This window comes from Callorhinus ursinus, unplaced genomic scaffold (assembly GCF_003265705.2).
Source record: "Callorhinus ursinus isolate GAN/ISIS: 27379988/994484 unplaced genomic scaffold, GSC_fseal_2.0 scaffold69, whole genome shotgun sequence".
NCBI classification, from domain to species: Eukaryota; Metazoa; Chordata; class Mammalia; order Carnivora; family Otariidae; genus Callorhinus; species Callorhinus ursinus.
This window is the reverse complement of record NW_027397131.1, coordinates 2,008,320-2,028,030: the sequence shown is the minus strand read 5'-3', so window position 1 is coordinate 2,028,030 and position 19,711 is coordinate 2,008,320. Positions and strand designations below refer to the sequence as shown.

Below are 19,711 nucleotides of genomic sequence, written 5' to 3'. Positions count from 1 at the left end.
ATAAATGAAATTTTTGAAAACAAGAAACTACTGAGATGCTTCTGAATCAGTGGACAAATTGCAGCTGCCCTGCCACCCCACTACCCACCCCACCCCCACTACCATGCGGAAAGAGTTAACTCCTGGCACACAAGAGGTCTCAGGACAATGTTCTGGCAGAACCCTTGCCTTCCGACTGGTTAGCGCCTGTGGGAAGAAAGTTGGCCAACACTTGCCCCTGCCCCTTGGTAAGCGCAGCTCCAGAATCTCTATATAGAGAGGTCTTACAGGCCATAATCTACTCGCAAGGTAGAGATTAGAAACCTGTCTCCAAGCTGCATATGCATAAGTTCATGATTTTACCTCAACTGCTTGTCTATTTGGGATAGCTTAGGGGAGCTGATGCTGTTTTCAGGGGCTAAAGTCCTTCCCACCACAAATCACTTCCTGGCAATGCATTCACTCTTAACCTGAAAATTTTAGGATGTCTGTATTTCCCGAAAGACCCCTCCTAAAGAAAAAGAAACTCAACTCAATCTATGGAAATACCAACAAATACATTTTTAAAATTTTGCTATTCAGAAAGATTGATCATGGTGTTCCATTCTGTGTGAGCCTTGCCCTGATGGGAAGATTTATCAGGAGGGTGCTCACTGGCAACCTGGGACACGGCCCCCAGAGTTTGCACACGAGAGGCAACTCTGAAGGCTGCTACCAAGAGATTCATGTGTTCTGCTTGGACAGCAGTGTTGTTCAAATGGGTGCCCAAGAAATGAGTGTTTAATGATGGATGGTGTGGTCACAGGTCTGAGCCCTGTTCTTCCCCTGCTTTTGCATCTCGCACCCCCGCTGCGTCTCCTGGCTTCTTGCTGGGTCTGATCAATGGGAGGTATTGAAAGGTGATCAGAGGGTGGGAGTGAGGAGAAAGCCAGGATATTTCTCCTCCTTCCTCTCTGCCGCAGGCAGCATCCCAAGCTGCCATCTCTAACCTTGGTGGTACCAGTTCCCACAAGATGAGGCTCCCAGCTTCTGCCCGGAGAGAGATCCCTGGGCTCCTGCAATTCTGCCTCCTCCTTCTTTGTCTTCCAGCTGGGGTCATTGGCTTTCTGCTGTTGGTAATTAGGGGCCCCTGTTGGCTTTCCCGCATCCCCATCACCGGTGCGACCAATTCCTTGCATGAAATTTCCTCTGTTGCACTCTGTGTGGTGTCTCTTTTCCCAATCAGACTCTCATTGATACACAGAGTAACTGTGCTCTTTAGGACATTCCTTCCCCTCCCTGGGCGTCAGTTTCCTCATTAGTAAATGAGACTGGGGGAAGAATTTGCCAAACTTTATTTAGCTTCATGGCATCTATGGATGTTGGGCCCTGCATGCTGGGGGACCTACAAGGATTAAAATGCCTCTCACACTTCAGGGTGGTCTGGAAATAAGTACTTCATTTTGTTTTTCCCAAAGCAGTTTCATTTTGAGCTGCAGTTTCAAATCCTTACTTTGGAAACAGGCAGGGTATAAATAACAAGGAATATATTTTAACTCTGTCATTTAATAAGCAATAGATTCATTGTCTCTTTCATACCCACTTCATAATCTGACATTTCCTTATCTTGTCTTTAAGTGCTGGAGGTCTGAATGGTTTCCCTCTAGTCTCAAAACTGTGCCATTTGGTGGTACAGCCTGTGTTTGTGGTTGTATCTCAATTCCTTTTGCTTTTTTTTTTTTTTTTTCTTTTCTTCTTTTTAGTCTTTGGGCCATATAAATCACCATCTTTCTGGGTTGAGCGATTCTCATCGTTTAACTTCTCCTTCAAAGATCTGCATGGATTGTGGTTTGGCCAGAGAGTGGTTCTGTTGGTTTTCCTCCTCCCTCTGCAAGTGCTCGGGTGTAGGCAGCCCCTCACCTCCCCACCCCACCCATTCCCACCGCAGAGGTTCTGCGGAGCCTGGCATGGAGCAGCCCCTGTGGTCCTTGCTGGGCCCTCTTGAGCAATCCTGGTTGGCAAGGCCCATGAACTTCCTCAGCTACCCCCTGAGCTGGTGGGGAGACGAGACCCAGGGAGCTGCAGAGCTGGAAGCACGTGTTGCTCACAGCCAGATCCGTGTCAGGAGTGATTCAGCAGGCAGTGACGCATCCACTTCCTGGAACTGTACTCCAAGAGGAAGGACAGGGATGGCCACACACGTGGCCTCGTCAATGCAGCCCAAGGGGTTTGGAGTCAGACATGGTTCCATCACACACTCGCTGTGCGAACCTCTGCAATAATAAGAGTCAACAACGTTTGTTAAGCTCTAACTATGTGATAGGTACTGTGCAAAGCTTTTCTGCTTGTATTATCTTGTTTAATCCATACAGTCATATGGGATAGATTTTACGGATGATGAAACAGGCTGGGAGCAATTAAGCAACTTGACCAATGCTGTATTAACTAGAAAGTGCTAAAGCCAGGAAGTACCCAGGATCGATCTACTTTCCTAGGCACTTTGCCATCTACTTTCCTAGGCTCTTTGCATTCACTCAATGCAAGTGAATTCCATTTCCAGGCAGTTACCTTTTTCCCTTGTCTTTCACATCAGGATATTAGCGCCTGTCTTGCAGTGTTATTTCATTCTCTTGCTCTGTCTTTCTCTCCCACTTAACATTTGTTGAGCTTCTAGCTCATCTATGCCCCGAGTTACAACTGGATAACAGTAGGATTCACTAGCCAAAAAACCGAAATAATTTCAAATAATTCAATAAGTATGCAAAATTTACCTGCTGGGTGGAAGGTATTTGGGGAGTCTCTCTTAGGTGTTACGTGAACCTGGACTCAAGTGAGTCCTCAGAATGCACTTAAAGAATTCATAACACTGCATCAAAGCAAATCTTGAGAAAGAAGAACAAAGCTAGAGGTATCACAATCCCAGATTTCAAAATATACCAGAAAGCTTCAGGAGTCAAAACAATATGGTATTGGCACAAAAATAGACAGATCAATTGGACAGAATAGAGAGCCCAGAAGTAAATCCACACTTACATGGTCAATTAATCTATGACAAAAGAGGCATGAATATACAATGGGGGAAAGACAGTCTCATCAATAAATGGTGCTGGGAAAACTGGACAGCCACATGCAAAAGAATGAAACTAGACCACTCTCTTACACCATAAACAAAAATAAACTCAAAATGAATTAAAGATCTAAATGCAGACCTGAAACCATAAAACTCCCAGAAGAAAACATAGGCAGTAATCTCTTTGACATTGGCCTCAGCAACATTTTTCTAACTATGTCTCCCGAGGCAAGGGAAATAAAAGCAAAAATAAACTATTGGGACAACACCAAAATAAAAGGCTTTTGCACAGTGGAGGAAACCATCAACAAAACAAAAAGGCAACCTACAGAATGGGAGAAGATATTTGCAAATGATATACCTGATAAAGGGGTAATATCCAAACTATATACACGATTTATACAACTCAACACTAAAAAAAAAAAAACCCCACAAAAAATCCCAGTTTGAAATGGGCAGAGGACCTGAATAAACATTTTTCCAAAGAAGACATACAGATGGCCAACAGACACATGAAAAGATGCTCAACATCACTGATCATCAGGGAAATGCAAATCAAAACCATAGTGAGATATCACCTTACATCTGTCAGAATGGCTAGAATCACAAGAAACAAATGTTGGCAAGGACATGGACAAAAACCTTCATGCACTATTGATGGTAATGCAAACTGGTATAGCCACTGTGGAAAACGGCATGGAGGCTACTTAAAAAATTAAAAATAGAACTACCCTATGATCCAATAATCCCACTACTGAGTATTTACCCAAAGAAAACAAAAACACTAATTTGAAAAGATATATGCACCCCTTTGCTTATTGCAGCTTCATTCACAGTAGCCAAGATATGGAAGCAGCCCAAGTGTCCATTAATAGATGAATGGATAAAGAAGATGTGATACACACACACACACACACACACACACACACACACACACACACACACAGGAACATTACTCAGCCATAAAAAAAAATGAGATTTTGCTGTTTGCAACAACATGGATAGACCTAAAGGGTATTATGCTAAGTGAAATAAGTCAGACAAAAAAAGACAAATACCATATGATTTCACTTATATGTGCAATCTGAAAAACAAAACAAACAAACAAAAACCAGACTCTTAAATATGGACAATGAACTGTAGTTGCCAGAGGGGAGGTGTGGGGGGTGGGAGGTGGGCAAAATAAAGGGGATTAGAAGATACGAACTTCCAGTTATGAAATAAATAAGTCATGGAGATAAAAAGTACAGCCTAAGAAATATAGTCGATAATATTTCAGTAACGCTGTATGGTGACAGATGGCGACTACACTTGCGGGGAGCACTGAATAATGTATAGAATTGTTGAATCAATATGCTGTACACCTGAAACTAATATAACGTTGGATGTTACATATGCTTCAATAAAAAAGGAAAAAGAATTCAGAGCACTCTGACCCAGTGGAGGTCCACACCCCATTTGCACATGTGGAACATGGGGGCAGCGGCAGGGAGGGGTCTGGTATAGGCAGAGAGCAATTTGCAAGGAACACGTGAAGCCATCAGATCTTGTCTGTGTCTTTTTCTATCCAAAGCTGTGATGGAGAACTAGTTCACATCAGACCCTGAGGCGGTGGGCTGGGACCGTGAAGTTATTTGGAGGCAGCTGGAACCAGGCATGGTAGCAAGGGAACAGCCCCTTTCCATTTGAGAGTTTAGCAGTCAAGGTCTTGATACTTCAGGAGCGTGCTGAGGGTCTCTGAGGGGGACTGGGGTGGGAGGATGGGCAGAGTACATGTAGCAATATCTGCAGGGCCACCCTTTGGCTCACTTTCTCTTGAAGATAGGTGCCTCTCAGCAGGAATGAGTGCCTCCACTCTCAGTTGCCTCTGGAAGGAACCCTCTAGATATGGAAAACCAAACTTATTCATGGGGCAGGAAAGCTATCAAGGAAAGAGATAACTTGAATGAAGGAACTCGAAGCAGCAGTTCGTGTGAAGTGTTAATGGATCCCTGGGCATTGGGAGATGAGCCTGACAATGACTAGAGTAGGAGCCAGTAGAACATTTCTGTACTCAACTCTCTAGGCTTTGCTGCCTTACCAGATACCTGGTGATATTCCCACTGCTCTGTAGGAGAATGAGGGGTTGTCTGGGTGCCTTTAGGAGTGTTGAGTCCTGGCTGGAGGTCATAGATCTGGACCATGAATTGTACATCCTTCCAGAGCCCATGTCAGAGAAAAGCATATTAAAAGTTCGTCTTCTCCCATCCCTGGAGGTAGAATGCCTCAAAGGAAAAGAGCAATCAATGCGCAGCTTTGGATGCACCATCAATTATATACCAAGCTGTGGTAATTTTACTTTCATTTTACAATGGAGAGGATCAGTCACTTGGCTTCCTTACGCACTGTGTCCACACTGTCTGTGTCTTTGCTTTATATACAGCTCACAGCAAACAGGAACTGGATGGGGAAGGATGAAAACGATGATGACGACGACAACAACAACAACAACAATTTAATTGGCCCCCAAAGAGAGCAGAAGCCAGGAAAGACAGCATGTGAGGTAGACCAGAACAACATGTAGGCTACTATTTTCTACTGGTCTGCAAAGTAAGCCATCTGTCCCCATCAGGGAATGGGGACCCTGGGGAGAGAGGTGGGAGAGGAGATACAAATGGGGAGATAATAAAAGAGAGGCATTATTTAGGGGAAATATTCCTAGAATAGTCTATGTGCCTGTATTCGAACCAACTCCTCCAAGGCCTCCCTCTCTGGGGAGAGTTCTTGGAGTCTCTGGGGTCACTACTCCCTTCTCTAAAGGCCCAGAACCCTCCCTCTCTATAGGCTGTTCTCAACTGTGTTGAAATGATTGTTTCCCCATCTGTCCTCACCTTTAGATTTGGAACTTCCTGAGAACAGAAAAACATGGCTGCCACGTGTTGGTACCGTCAGTGTGTGCGGCTGTGCCTGACACACTCGATTGCCTAGTGTGCTCTTGTCATGTACAGGGCCCTCTATGTGCGAGTGACCCCAGGCCAGTCCTGTAATCTGTGAGTGTAGAGCAGGGAGGGCCATCTGTCCTAACGAAATGAATATGTTCACCCAGTTAGATCTTCGATTTCCCCCAAAGTTCTTACCTTTGTTACTTTGACGCCTATATTAACAAAAGTTACAATTGTCCTACATCATTGTGATGTTTTCAGGATCAGGGAAAAGGTATTAGAAAGTTTGTTCAGAGCATGAAGATTGTTTTCATCTTAATACTAAGTGTAAACACAAAAGCAGAACTCCATCTTGTATAGAAGATCACGTGTACATGCTCACACCTGGAAAACTCCAAAAATGAAACTGGATGTTGAGTTAGGATGGTGAGATTACAGTTGTGGTTTTTCTTTTTAGGACAAATTGCCTTTATGGTGTTTATTGTATTTGTGCAAAGACAAATGAATAAATATACAAACAAAGAAGTTAAAAATAGATGCACTGGCAGAGAAGGAAAAACAGAGATCATGCTTCTCTGTCCAAACTTCCGTTACTGGAATAGCAAGCAATGCTTTTTTCTAGCTGTGCAGAAACAGATGATTTAGAATAGCACAGCACCTGGGTGTGGTGAGAAGTTTGAGGAGAAAGCCTCTGAAATTCATGTTACTCCTCCTTTTAGGGTTGGGAACTAGGGTTTGTTCTTGCCCTTCTAGTGGTTGATTGCACTGGCTAACTCAGTATCAGGGAAAGGGCAAGAATTTTTCTATCCATTTCTGGTTGATGACATGCCCATTAGTCATCTCTCCTCTCGCTACTCAGAAACTGTGAATGCGCTGTGTTGCACAACGGCCTCTGGGAACTTGCAGAGAGCACCCATTTAATGCTGGCTAGCCTGGTTCAGAGTGTGAATCTTGCCGAAAATCAAGTGAACTCCATGGAAGTCCTGTGGTTGCTAAGATACTGACTTTAAACGTCAGTGACCATTTTCCCTCAAAATAGCTCAAAAATCATCTATTGTTTGGCTTTAGAAATTGCAAGATGTGCTACACTTAAAGTGACTGGATTAAAATCTTGACTTCACCATTTCCTAGCTGGGTGACCTTGGCTAAGCTACTTCTCCAAGCCTCGTTTTTCTTTCTCCGTCTGCAGGGAGTGGTGATAGGGGACAATTTCAAAAACTACCAAACACTCCAGTTTGAACAACTGTTTTTTTTCTAAGATTTATTTACTTATTTATTTATTTGAGAGAGAGAGAAAGAGAATCTCAGACTTCCCACTGAACGTGGAGCCCGACGTGGGACTCTATCTCAGGACCCTGAGATCCTGACCTGACCTGAGCCAAAATCAAGAGTTGGAAGCTTAACCAACTGAGCGACCCAGGCAGCCTTAAGTTTGAACAAGTTAATTTACATCAGATATGGGAATGAACATGAAAAAGGCTGAAAACAGAAAAGACATCAAAATTTAAATGATTACCATAGGAGTCCCTGTGCTTCATTCCTTGAATATCATTTTTACCAAGTTTGAGGTAGATGTTAAAAGCTATGGGATGTGAGCAAGAGGTGATCTGATGCCTCTAGTTGATATTTAGGTTTTAAAAACGAATTAGGGAATGATTTTGCAATAATTCTTCACTTTACAGAATAATTAACAATAGTTTATTATCATTATTATATGTAATATTATATATTATAATTAACATCATTAAGGATCCAGCTATCCTAGTTCATTTCAAACGTGATTTGATTCACAAAATGGTGTTTTGAGCCCAGTTTGCAAAGGCACAGTATTGCAGAATACCAGGTACACATGAAGCTTTCCAGCGGACCCTGGCAAGTGAGACTTCAAACATCAGATAGGAAGGAATCGTACTTGCCCCCTCCGTGGTCTGTAAACGGATACCTCTAGCGTGTATATGCTGACATTGGCAGTGAAGCCCAGCCACTGTGTATGTAATTCTATGCTCTGGGCAAATAGAAAAATCTCTTCCTTTGATCCCTTCCTCACTGAGCCCTTTCTGAACTCATCCTTGGGCTATGTGCCTCACACCTACATCTGGGACCCTCTGGTGGTCTCAGAGGGCTGCCCAGCCTCTGCCCTGGTGCCTTTGTCTTGGTTCCAGCTGGGTGTGGTAATGACACACTCCTTGAGTCCGTGCTTTACAGAATCCTTGTAGCTTTCCTCCTGCTTGGCCTTTCTGAGTGGCCCTGACTTTAAATAACTAAACAGCAAGCTGCTTGGAAGCCAGCTGTTTGGACTTTGGACCTCGGCAACCAACTTGACAGCGACAGTAGCCAACTACTCATCCTGGGACCCTGGGGAAGGTTTACTCATGTGTACTCAGCATTTGGGAACTTGAACTTGAACTTGATTTTCCTCATCTGTAAATGGGGATACTACCGTCTATTATAATTTTTCTTATTAAGTAGATAGATAGGTGCATGTAGCATGGAGTTAGCAAGCTAAGCAAGTAAGCCAGCAAGTAACTTACGAGTGTCATTGGTGTTATTGTTACTATTGCTGTCATTATCACCCTGAACTACAAGAACTATTAGCAAGCAAGTATCAATTTGGTCTTGGTGCAACTACTTTCATATGGGACTTTGTGGCTAGAGATTTTATGTAAATTTACATACAAATGTGTATGATGCCCCAAAGAGCAAATGGATAATCATCTATACTGATGTAGAAACCCAAAGTGAGATAACTAGACACTAATTTCTTTTTGACTTTAGAATGCCCTACATGACTCGGTGTGTGTGCGCATGTGTGTGTGTGTGTGTGTGTGTGCGTGCATGCACAGAGATTTATCTCCAAACCACTTCTAGCTTGGATTAACATTAAAACAAAGTGAAATCTGTGTTCCTTAACATGCATCAACAAACTTAAACTTAGGGAATGAAAGTGGTCCAGTGTAGCTGAGGGGGAGAGAAGAAAATGTTATTGCATGTAGTTTACACACTTGGATTTAGTCCACATAGAGAGAGTCAAGGCAGCTTGAAAGAGAGAGAAAGAAGAGGATTGACTCATAATGCTCATAAATAAGTAAATAAATAGCTAGCTAGATAAACAAACAAACAAGCCCCAGAAAAGGAATTTAACTGAGCAAGAGATCAGGAGTTCTTTTGTGGCTCTGTGAGAGGGTCAAGAATGTTTTCCTGGAGAGAGGGCTTGAAGAGCCCTGGTCTCTTTCTTCTGGAGTCTGAGGGCCATTATGTAAAGGAAAGCATTTGTTCTGCTTTTTTCCTTACTGGATAAACAGGACCGATGAATTAGAGTAAAAGAGATCAAACTGGGCTCAATGGAAGGAAGAACTTTTTTCTTTTTAAGATTTTATTTATTTATTCGAGAGAAAGAGACAGATAGCGAGAAGAGAGAATGAGCGGGGAGGAGAGGGAGAAACAGGCTCCCGTTGAGCCAGGAACCGGACGTGGGCCTCGATCCCAGGACCCTGAGATCATGACCTGAGCCGAAGGCAGATACTTAACCGACTGAGCCACCCTCATGCCCCAAAACTTCTTAACTGTATCCATGGTCCCCCTCATAATGGAATGGATTGCCTCTGGGCCCCCCAGTTTTTGAAGGGCTCAAGCAGGAGCTGGGTGCCCAAATCTCAGGGATGTTGTAGATGATTGGGGGTATGGGAGATTGGTTACGATGACCTCTCTGATCCTTTTTAAGTCTAAATAACATTTTACTTAGAGAATTTCTATGCTTTGTTTTCCTGAACATTAGAATAGATACAATGTAATTTAATGATCCAATCAAATAGGTTGGTCCTTATTAACGTGTGCAAGAAATGGAATTTGCAACTATGCTATATAAATAGATATTATCTTTGAATATTGAAAATACATAATATACAGCAAACTAAACTATTTTCAACTTTCCAAAATAGCTCTGTAGGATCTATGTAGGAGAAGAATTTCTAAAAATATTTCTCAATTCTTTAAAGCTTTTTAAAAAAAATAATATAGACCATCTCAAAGACATGACAGAATTAACCCACTGTGAGTTATACTGTGCAAATCTTTCAGAAATCCTGATTTATGATAATGCATCATTAGTAATTATGCTCATAAAAAAATCCCATTTGTGAGGGGGCGCCTGGGTGGCTCAGTCGGTTAAGCAGCCGACTCTTGGTTTCGGTTCAGGTCATGAGTTCAGTCTCATGGGATCGAGCCTGGAGCCAGACTCCATGCTCAGTGAGAGTCTGCTTGAGATTCTTTCTCTCTCTGTCTCTCTCTGCCCCTCCCTTGCTCACACCCTCCCTCTCTTCGTCTCTAAAAATAAATAAATAAATCTTTTTAAAAAACCTCATTTAAGGATCTGTATGCCATATGTGATTCTAACAGCTCTCTATGAGGTAGATATTTTTAGTATCCCCATTTTAAGGAGGAGGAAACTGAGGTTCACAGAGATCAAGAAACTCACTCAAGGCCACCCAGCTCAATGTGGAGCTGCCTGACTCCCCAGCCCCTGCTCTTTCCATTATGTCACACTTCTTGACCACTTCCTGTCCTGCCTGAACAAACATGCTTCAGGTCAAACGTCCAAGAAGCGATGACGGGCCCCTGTCACACCTCCCAATGAAACCCTATAATTTCCAAGTCTGAGTTGGAAATCCTTTGGTTCTGTGTTCTTGTCTGGCCTGCCCAGAAGAAGGTTTGTTTTTGCGATATGCCTCTCTCATAATGGCTAGATGTTTTTTGCTGGCCATTTATACACGGACCATGTGCAACTGCAGGTGTAGCGTTATTACTTCACCTCACAATTGAGACAGCCCCTTTGCCCCCTGCTCCCAACTTGGGGTCTGTTTCAAGGAGGGTGTTAAGGCTATTAGTAGGTCCATGGAGGCTATAAATAGAGCCCTCAGCTTCAGCCAACTCACCGTGTTTATGTTTTTGGGTTGCACTGCAACCGTTGTTGGTAATTATAGATGCGTGGGTGAAGATGGGTACTGATGAATAGTTCCTCCTCTTAGTTTCCTCTTTGCACAAGCCCAACACTGGGGGTGTCTGGACTCACAGTCCTATCATAAGGTCCCTCATGTCTAGTCACTGCTGTGCTTCCTGGACAACTCAGGGAACCAGAGAGGTTGAAAGATTTCAAGATAATCCACACCACCATTCGCATTACAACCTGTGTAGTCAGTGCCTTCTTTAAGAGAAATAAGGGGACATCAAAAGAAAATTATTCCTCCTTCTGCCTGCACATAGTATAAGCAAGCTTTCTGCCTTTGGGTGACAAAGCATTTTCCAAATAAATGCAGATAAATGTGTAAAGAGGATTCATGGGTCCAACAGAAATGATGATCTGCAAGGGAACTCAGTGAATGGTAGCACACGTGTCCAGTAAATTTTTGTAATCTGGAATATAAGCTCTTTTGGTACTCCCCAGGGTACATGCAATCTCTTAACCAGTGAAGTGGGGAAGTTACCATTTCCAGATTTTCTCTTGGTTCTCTGGTGTGCCAAGGGAAAGGTTTGGTCGTAGGTCAAGGATACTCCCTGAGCTGACTATGTGCCTACTAGAATAGTCAGGCACGTCTGATTCTGACCAATGATATGGTTCTAACTGGGGGTACAAGAAGCCAAGAGGAAGATACCCACATCATGTCCAAGGACAAGGTTCTGAGGTCAGACAAGCAAGTGACAGGTCATGAGAAAAAGGTAAGCAGTGAAAGAAGCCAGTCATGGAGGACCACATAGAGTGTGATTCCATGTCTATGAAGTGTCTAGAACAGGCAAATTTATAGAGACAGAAAGTAGGTTGGTGGTTGTCTGGGGCTGAGGGGCACGGAAGGTTGGAGAGTAATGGCCAAGGAGTGTGGGATTTCTTTTTGGCGTGGGGAAATGTCCTAAAATTGATAGTGGTGATGGATGTACAACTCTGTGGATACACTGGAAGTCATCGAAACAGCTTTAACTGGGTGACCTGTGTGGTATGAAAATTTTATCTCAATGAAGCTATTTAAAATAAAAGTAAAAAGTGATACATTTGGGGAGCTGAGCTGTGAAAAACCAGAAAAGTTGGATGAGCAGCAGTGAGATGGAGAATGCTAACAGGAGGGGGTCTGCTGGGCAGTCTTGGGAGGGAGGTCAAGCTCTCTAGGCAGAGGGTTTATGCAGTTCTAGCTACAGCTCATGTGTGTTGAAAGAGGCAGAGATGGCTACTCCCCTCATGTAAAAGACCTCTGCAGATCACAACAGGATTCCTATAATTCACTTCTCACATTCTAGGGAAATAAATGTGTCTAAGGATTAGATCTGGTCAGCTTGGTGGATCTCACTCCTGTGATAGTATTATACCTATGGATAAATTAACTTCATTTGTTGCAGCCTAATTAGAAATTTGGTGTGCACATCATGATCCTTGGGGGTTAACTGCTCTTCCAGAGAATGATAATTTTGTTTTGGTTTTATCAGGACTTCACTCAAAGAGGTCCAAAGTTGGCCGATCATTAGAGTGAGAAGATGGTTTTAGTTACATTTAAGGGAAAACCAAAATTACACCATTATTTCAGCAACAAGTAATGGATGAGGAGCCATTTATGCAAGGTTCAGTTCCAGAGAAGGTGCTGTGAGATTTTTTATGCAGTATGTAGCATGCCCTGGTCCTTTTGGGACTCCCCGACCTCATCTCCGACTCTGTCTCATAGAGATTCAGAACTGCAGGCCCAAATGCATGTCTGCATTTTTACTTATGTTGTTCATTCTACCTAAAACACCCTTTCTACTTCTCCATACTTGGCTAATCCCTACCTATTATTCAAGAATCTTCCAAGAAGCATTCCCTGAATTCTCAGGATGGTCTGGGAGTCCTTTCCTATATTCCCACAGCATCCTGTTTATACTCTATCAACACATTTAGTGAATTACAAAGGGATTATCTATTTATCTGTTTGTGTCCCCACTGGTCTGGAAGCTCCTTAGAGCACCTCACCAGGTATCTCTGTCCTCAGCCCTCAGACTAGTTCCCAGCACCTAATGTATCTTAATAAATGTGAGCTTTAAAAAATGTGAGCCCTTCGTTGCAAAAGGCTATGCAGTGGCCACCTGGAAAGTCTGATCAAAGAAATTTGATGCCATCGCTCTCAACCCCAAATATCACCCCAATCAATGGACGCATTCAAAAGGATCACGGAATGGCAGGTCATTCTCAGTGTCCACAGGCTAGCACAAGGTGGAGCACACAGTAGACTCTCCTTAAACATTTGCTAAACTGATCTATTTAGAGTTCTTGACTGTCATATGTCTAATTCTCTTACAGCCCGCACTTTCAATACCTTAGACACGCCTACGCCAAAATTGTTTTTCACATGCTGAGTGCAGATGCTCGTTCGTTAACTGACAAGACGACGCTGGGAATTCTCCTGTACTGGGGGTACACGATTGTTCAGTTTTGACAGCAGCGCCATATTGATAATGGAAGGTTCATGCCTGATTATTCAAATATTCATTTACAAAAATGAGTGGGAAACAGAAAAAGAAAATGCTGATATTAGTGAAAATAAGCAGAGAGGTCTCATCAATTTAATAAATTTAGGACAAAAATAGAAATGATTAGGTGTGCTAAAAGTGGCCAGTCTTTGGCCTCAATTGGATGTTCAATGGAGGATAGGTTGATTGTATGTTCAATAATGAAGAAAAAGAACAAATTAAAGAGCTCAGTGAAATCTGAAAGTGTAGTGTCAAATATAGTATCCAGAAGGCAAGGCATAGTTAGCATTTTTATAATTATTTTTTAAATCTCTGGGATTCCTTCCATGCCTTAAACAAATAGTATCTACATCTATTGTTTGATGTCCATCCTTTTGATTTTCAAATCTCATGAATGCATTATATATCAAAGAAGGAAATGACTTGTGTCAGATTCGAGATTCTTGAAGCCTTTTCCAGTACCAAAAAGCTTTGGGAGGAGTAACACTTTCAGAGGAAATAGCCAACTGAGGACAAAGCTCAAAGATTATATCTTGGCTACAGCCTTCTTGCCAAGTGATTAAAAGCGCAGACATAGACATAAGAACCAGAAACACCTGGATCGCCTAACAATGTGTCTTGATCAAGTTACTTCATCCCACAAACCTCAGTTTTTTTTCATCTGCAAAATGGGGATGATGATAGTAGTTATCTCAGTAGATGGCTATAAGACACCAATGAGTGAATGTGTTCAAGACGCTTAGTCCAGTGCCTAGTACTTCCTCTGAGCTTATAATATAGAAACTGTTGTCTGAGAGGGAGGAAGAATGCTGGAAGAAGCCATGGGAGGGACCAAACTTGGCCTACTTCACAAATTGTCTAGGGCCCCACTGGATCCTGAGCTCTATTAAAAACTCAATCCGGAAACACTTACAGCTTCTATTACTACTCCCAGTCTACCCACTGGGTCCTCCTGGTTTCTGCTAGGGTGAGTGGGCGTGTGCTATTTATTCACCTAATGACTCCTTCCAAGTTCAAGAAGTTGGAAACCCTGATGGTTGTTCCAACCGTTACTTCTTCCAGTTCGCCGCCTCTGCACTCAGGAAGGTGTGTCTTCTGCATTACTGTCAACCTGCGTTTTGATTTTTCAGTTGTCTGAGGCTCCCAGGTCTTTGAAATAGGTGATTACCAGCTCCACAATTATACAATCAGCAGAGGCTTGGTTTAGGATATGCTGTTAGAAACAACATGTGCCAGGTGAGCTCTGTGTGATGGATGCCGGGCCCCACCACCACCTCGTTCACCACGCCAACCCTCTGTGTTTGTGGGGACTCTACCCTCATTCAGACAGCATTCTCACCTAACTTCTTTAATGGCTGATGAGGGTTTAGTGACATGATTTCTTACTGTTTAACGTTTATTATTTATTATTATTGCCCCCATTTATTCAAAAATTTTGAGATGATCTCTTACCTCTCAGGTTGTATCCAGACCCCAAATGCCCCTAAGGAGCAAAAAACCACAATAGCAGAGATGGGGTCCAACAGGGGAGGGGAACAGCAGCAGAAAACATGGAAGAAAATGAAAGACGAGATGAAAGAAAAACACTCAAGGTAATGATGGCAAAGCACCCAGCCCAGGGTCAAGAACATAGTGGCAAGGGCGGGCGCCTGGGTGGCTCAGTTGGTTAAGAACATAGTGGCAAGGGCTTAGTAGTTTACATGTCTACCTTTTAAATCTTTCTTGTCCCATCAGGCTGCCCTAGTTTTTTCACTTGTGAAATGACTTACAGACAAAATCAGTAGTTCCAAATATTTTTGTGAAGCTCTCTCTTTTCCACAGGCAGGACTTCCACAGGCATTGTCAATGCTCCGTCTAGATTTACTCACTCCCCACCTGCTCCCCCTCACTTGACCTTGACCTTCCCGCCCAGTTCCCCACTCTAGTGGTTCTCCCTCAACACCAGCCATGGCCTTCTCCAACGGGCGCCCTCCACCTATGCCTCAATGGCCTCCCCAAAGGCTCTGATGCTGTTAATCCATCTCTTCACCTCAAGAGCCTCTTCCCTGCCTCCCTGCCTCCCTGTACCCACTTGCCCTTTCTTCTCTTTCTGGCCCCTTTTGCTTTGCCCACTGCTTTCAGTGATTTGAGTTGAAAGATCTGTCTCTGGCTGTCAGTCCTTCTCACAGGACGTGGCCATCCTTTGCCATGATTTCAACTACCTACATGTAAACAACTTTCATGTTTTTCTCCTCATCTCTGACCTAGTTTTTGAGCATCAAACCCACATAAGCAAGTACATGCTGGGCCTCTCCACTTGGCCATCCCACAGGCATCTCAAGTTCAGCTGGCACAAAACTGAATTAATTGCTTTTACACCCTCTCCTCCCCACATCATCTGTAGTTACTCAAACCAGGACGCTGGGTGTCACCTTAGGTTTCTCATTTCCCTTCCCCTCCCACCCTTCCTCCTACTACATGTCCACTAAGTCATGGGGATTCTGTCTTTCCAAAACGTCTCTGCTCCCTTCATGCTCCCACAGCCTCGGTTGCAACTCTCATGTTTTCCTTGAATTATCTCCATAGATTCCTAGTGCATTTTCCTGACTCCTCTGTCTTTCCACCTTCAGACCCATTCTCCCCTGCGATACTTAAAATGAAGGTCTGCTAAGTCACTACCTTACTTAACGTCTAGCCAGTGGCTCCCATTGCTTATAGGGGAGAATAAAAACCCTTTGTCGAGCCTGCAAGGGGCTCTTTGACCTGGCCCCCCTATTTCATCTCTACTCTTCTCCCTTTCTCCCTTCTCTCACTCCAACTTAGACCCTGGCCATCAAACTTTTAGAAATTCGCCCCAAAGCATTACGCTGTTCTGCATATTTGCAAATGCAAATCTATGAATTTTGTATTTGCATCTCATTCCCACCTAGACAAGTGCCTATTTCTTCTTGGAGGCCCAGCCCAAGCATTATTTCTCTCTTGTCTTCTCTAACTGGCCCCTCCCCATCCACGGAGAGCAGACTACTTTCTCTGATCTGCCACACTATATCTTTGTAAGTAATCTACCACACTTGTTTATAGGTCTGTCTCTCTGCTAGACTGAAAACTCCTTAAGGGGGCGGATAATGTCTTGCCAGTCTTTACCCTCACCCCTGCACACTGGGCCTGCCATAAGGCAGGCATTTTTTCCATGTGTGATCAATACATGAACACAGTGCCTCATTATGCTTCTAATCAACCAGAATGGAAAACTCACGAAGCCACCTGTGCTGGCTTCAGTTTCAGTGCCAGTCGCTCAGTCAGAGCTGCTTCCTGAGGCTTCCACCAGTGCAGAGAGCATCCAAGCTGCCCTGAAGGGTTCACTGTAATTTGCTGAGCGGGAGTCAACAGCGATCCTGCTGATAGGATGGCCTTTGCCTCCTTGAGCCTCAGTCCCACACCCTACAGACTGTGCATCTTAAAGGTCATGGTCATGGGCGGTCCTTATCGATCAAAGCATCAGTAGAGAAAAAAAAAATCCCACTCTGGGATATGGCGAGACACGTTGGTTTCAAAACATTGCAGATCATTAAATGAGTAATGTTAATGTGATCTCAGAATTATAAACACACCCCCACATGGATAATAATATTAGTTGCATTATCAGCAAAGGAACAAAAAGCAACATTTGGCTGCAAGGACTATGGAAGAGATGTCTGTATGGGTAATTCCAGGTCTGTTAGGGCAGGTAAATTGCATATTTTGACTACCATGCCCCCCACCCATTGTGGACACGCACTCCCAAATCAAATCTTTCTTCTGAGGTAGGTATATGATTTGGGAGAAGTGAAGGGAAGGAGGGAGCACACACTTAGAAGAAGAAAACAAAGGCCTTCGTTTTCTAAAACTGTCACTCACTCTGATTGGGAAAGAATTTCTCAAGAATTGAAAATGTCCTGCACAGGAAGTAACGCTTCATCACACGGCTGATAATCAGCCTCGTGCTTGTCAGGGATTGGTTTTTCCCTTCTGTGGTAAGAGGATGGTCACAGGCGAGCTTGGGCATCGTCCCGACCAGTCATTTAAACATATCTTGTATCTATCTTCCAAAATGTTTGAGCACACTAGTGCTATTGCATCAAATTCTTATGGAAGACTCACAATGGTGGGTGGGGGTTGTCTGCCATTTCAGTGGGTTTCCATGGAGCCAGACCAACACACTTCCCCTAATAGCCTTTTTGTTTGGAGGTTCCAGCAGGGGAGCGCAGCTACTTGTATACCCTTGACCGAAGAACGGTCCTCCTCTATTGGGGAAGGTTGTCCTCTTCGACTGAGTGCACAGCTTCAGGAGGGAGGCACATGGAGTAGTGAGGGAGGGAGGGGACACCTGCCTAGCCAGCCAGATCAGCCGAATAAACCCTGGCGATCAGTGGGGTGACAGATGTCGCAGCCAGATTGCCCTCACATCCCCCCTAATAGCCTTTTTGAAACGGCAGCTTGCATGGAGCTGTACATGTATCAAGTTAAACAAAATGCACTTTCATTCACCCTCCAGCTAACTTGCCCCTGTCCCTTCTCTCTCTGATACCCAGTTCTTTCCCCACCCCACCCCCAATCCAGTATCTTAAAGGACTCTTACCCTTAAAGAAAACAACCAGTCAGCTAATTCACTCCAAGGTGTTGGCTACTCAATGTGTTTATATTTAGAAGATAAGTACTTTATCCAAAGAAATGACTCTCTAATGGTGAAGTTTCTGGCCTTATCATGGGAGCTGGTGGGACTTTCCAGTGCCTCTCAAGTCTACAACATTGGTGACCACCAATGATGAGGATACGTAAGCATGACCCTCATGCCTGGGTCACAATTTATTCCCGGACAAGAGGCTGGTAGCTTTCTTCACGATTATCAAGTTGCCTTTATGCAGTGCCTGTTTAAGCTTTTTTTCAGAAGCACTTAGCAGAATAAGATAAATCCCAAGTCTCCTTGCCCCATACCCAAAGATCCTTAGCATATTGCCACTCTATCCCAGACTTCTTAGGAGGATAGGGAGGTTCTCATCCCATGAGCCCTTAGATGTGTCATTTTTAAGATTCAAGTTATATGGTAATCTTATAACAGATATATAAGGGTACTCATGCATTCATTTATTAATCACTTATTAAGCTCCTGCTGTGTGCCAGAAATTGTTCCAGAGATGCACCAAAAGTCAAAATTGACAAAGTCCCTACCCTGGTCAAGCTTAAAGCTGGAAATTGGTTTAAACTATTTCCATCTGTCTCTAGAAAGCAGAACTAGGACAAACGGGTAGGAGTCTCAGAGAATCAGATTTCTATTTCATATACTATACGACCAAATATGGAATGGTAATGAGCTCCCCATCACTGGAGGAGTATGGGAAGAAGCTGCATGACTGCTTGTTGCAGAGAGATTCATGCATAAAGCTGGACTACCCATTGCCTTCAATCTTTTTCTTTTAGCAGCAGGGATCTGTTTTTGAACGAAATCTTATCTTAACATAATAAAAAGCAGAGTCACTGGGTTGCAGTGGCAAATATGGCTCCAGAGGCCTCTCTGAATTCTCCTCTGTCCATGAAACCTTAGATATCCACAAGCCGCTGGATGAGGGGATCACGAAGCTCCCAGCTTACCCTAGTGTCCTGGGGATCTGTGAAGCTAAGCAGGAGGGCAAATGCTTCTCACCAGAGTCTTCCCCTCCCTCGTTCCCGCTTCCACCTTTTCCTGGGAAGCTGCTGAAGCCAGATAAAAGAGGCAGAGATTCTAGGCGTATAAGGAGGACATTTAATGAGTGCTGTCAGAGGATGTCACTATAAGCCGAAGACATTTTTTTTGGCTGGACCTGAAGATCATAGTGTGGCTCCTCCAGCTCCAAAAAGAGCACATTGCCTGGCATCCTGAACCTTAAGGAAAAGCCCACAGGTTCAAAAGGATGAAAAGGACCCTTGTGGGAAGAGGGCAAGAGACCAGATGGAAAGAAGGCACTCACAGGCCACTCGCTGAAACACATAAGAACTTGTATGCACCATTCTCTGGTGACCCCACGTGTATTCTTTATCTTGTAACATAAGGCTGACTTCCTAGAAATGGACCCTATCATCGCACCCAGATGTACCATGTTTAACTATGAGATTACACGTTATTCTGCAATCTGGAGCAGGGGGTCGGAGAAGTATTTTCCTTTCAGGTTTCATGCCTGGAAAGTCCCAACCCCTTTGGGCACCGTGTTCTTGGAAAGGAAAAGCTTCAGCAACTCAGAGGACTTGGGGCTGGCAGCTACTCACTGGCTGGGACTGGCATTGGGAT

General features: G+C 43.7%; 1 long non-coding RNA gene across 1 annotated transcript; it reads right to left on the bottom strand.

The window, feature by feature from the left end:
- Positions 1 to 1,298: 1,298 nt before the first annotated feature.
- LOC112807420 (uncharacterized) lies at positions 1,299 to 5,401 on the bottom strand. The gene is made up of 2 exons (XR_003204080.2): positions 5,109 to 5,401; positions 1,299 to 2,231 (listed from the first exon to the last, which is right to left on the bottom strand). It is a non-coding gene; the product is annotated as an uncharacterized lncRNA (long non-coding RNA).
- Between the last annotated feature and the right edge of the window lie 14,310 nt (positions 5,402 to 19,711).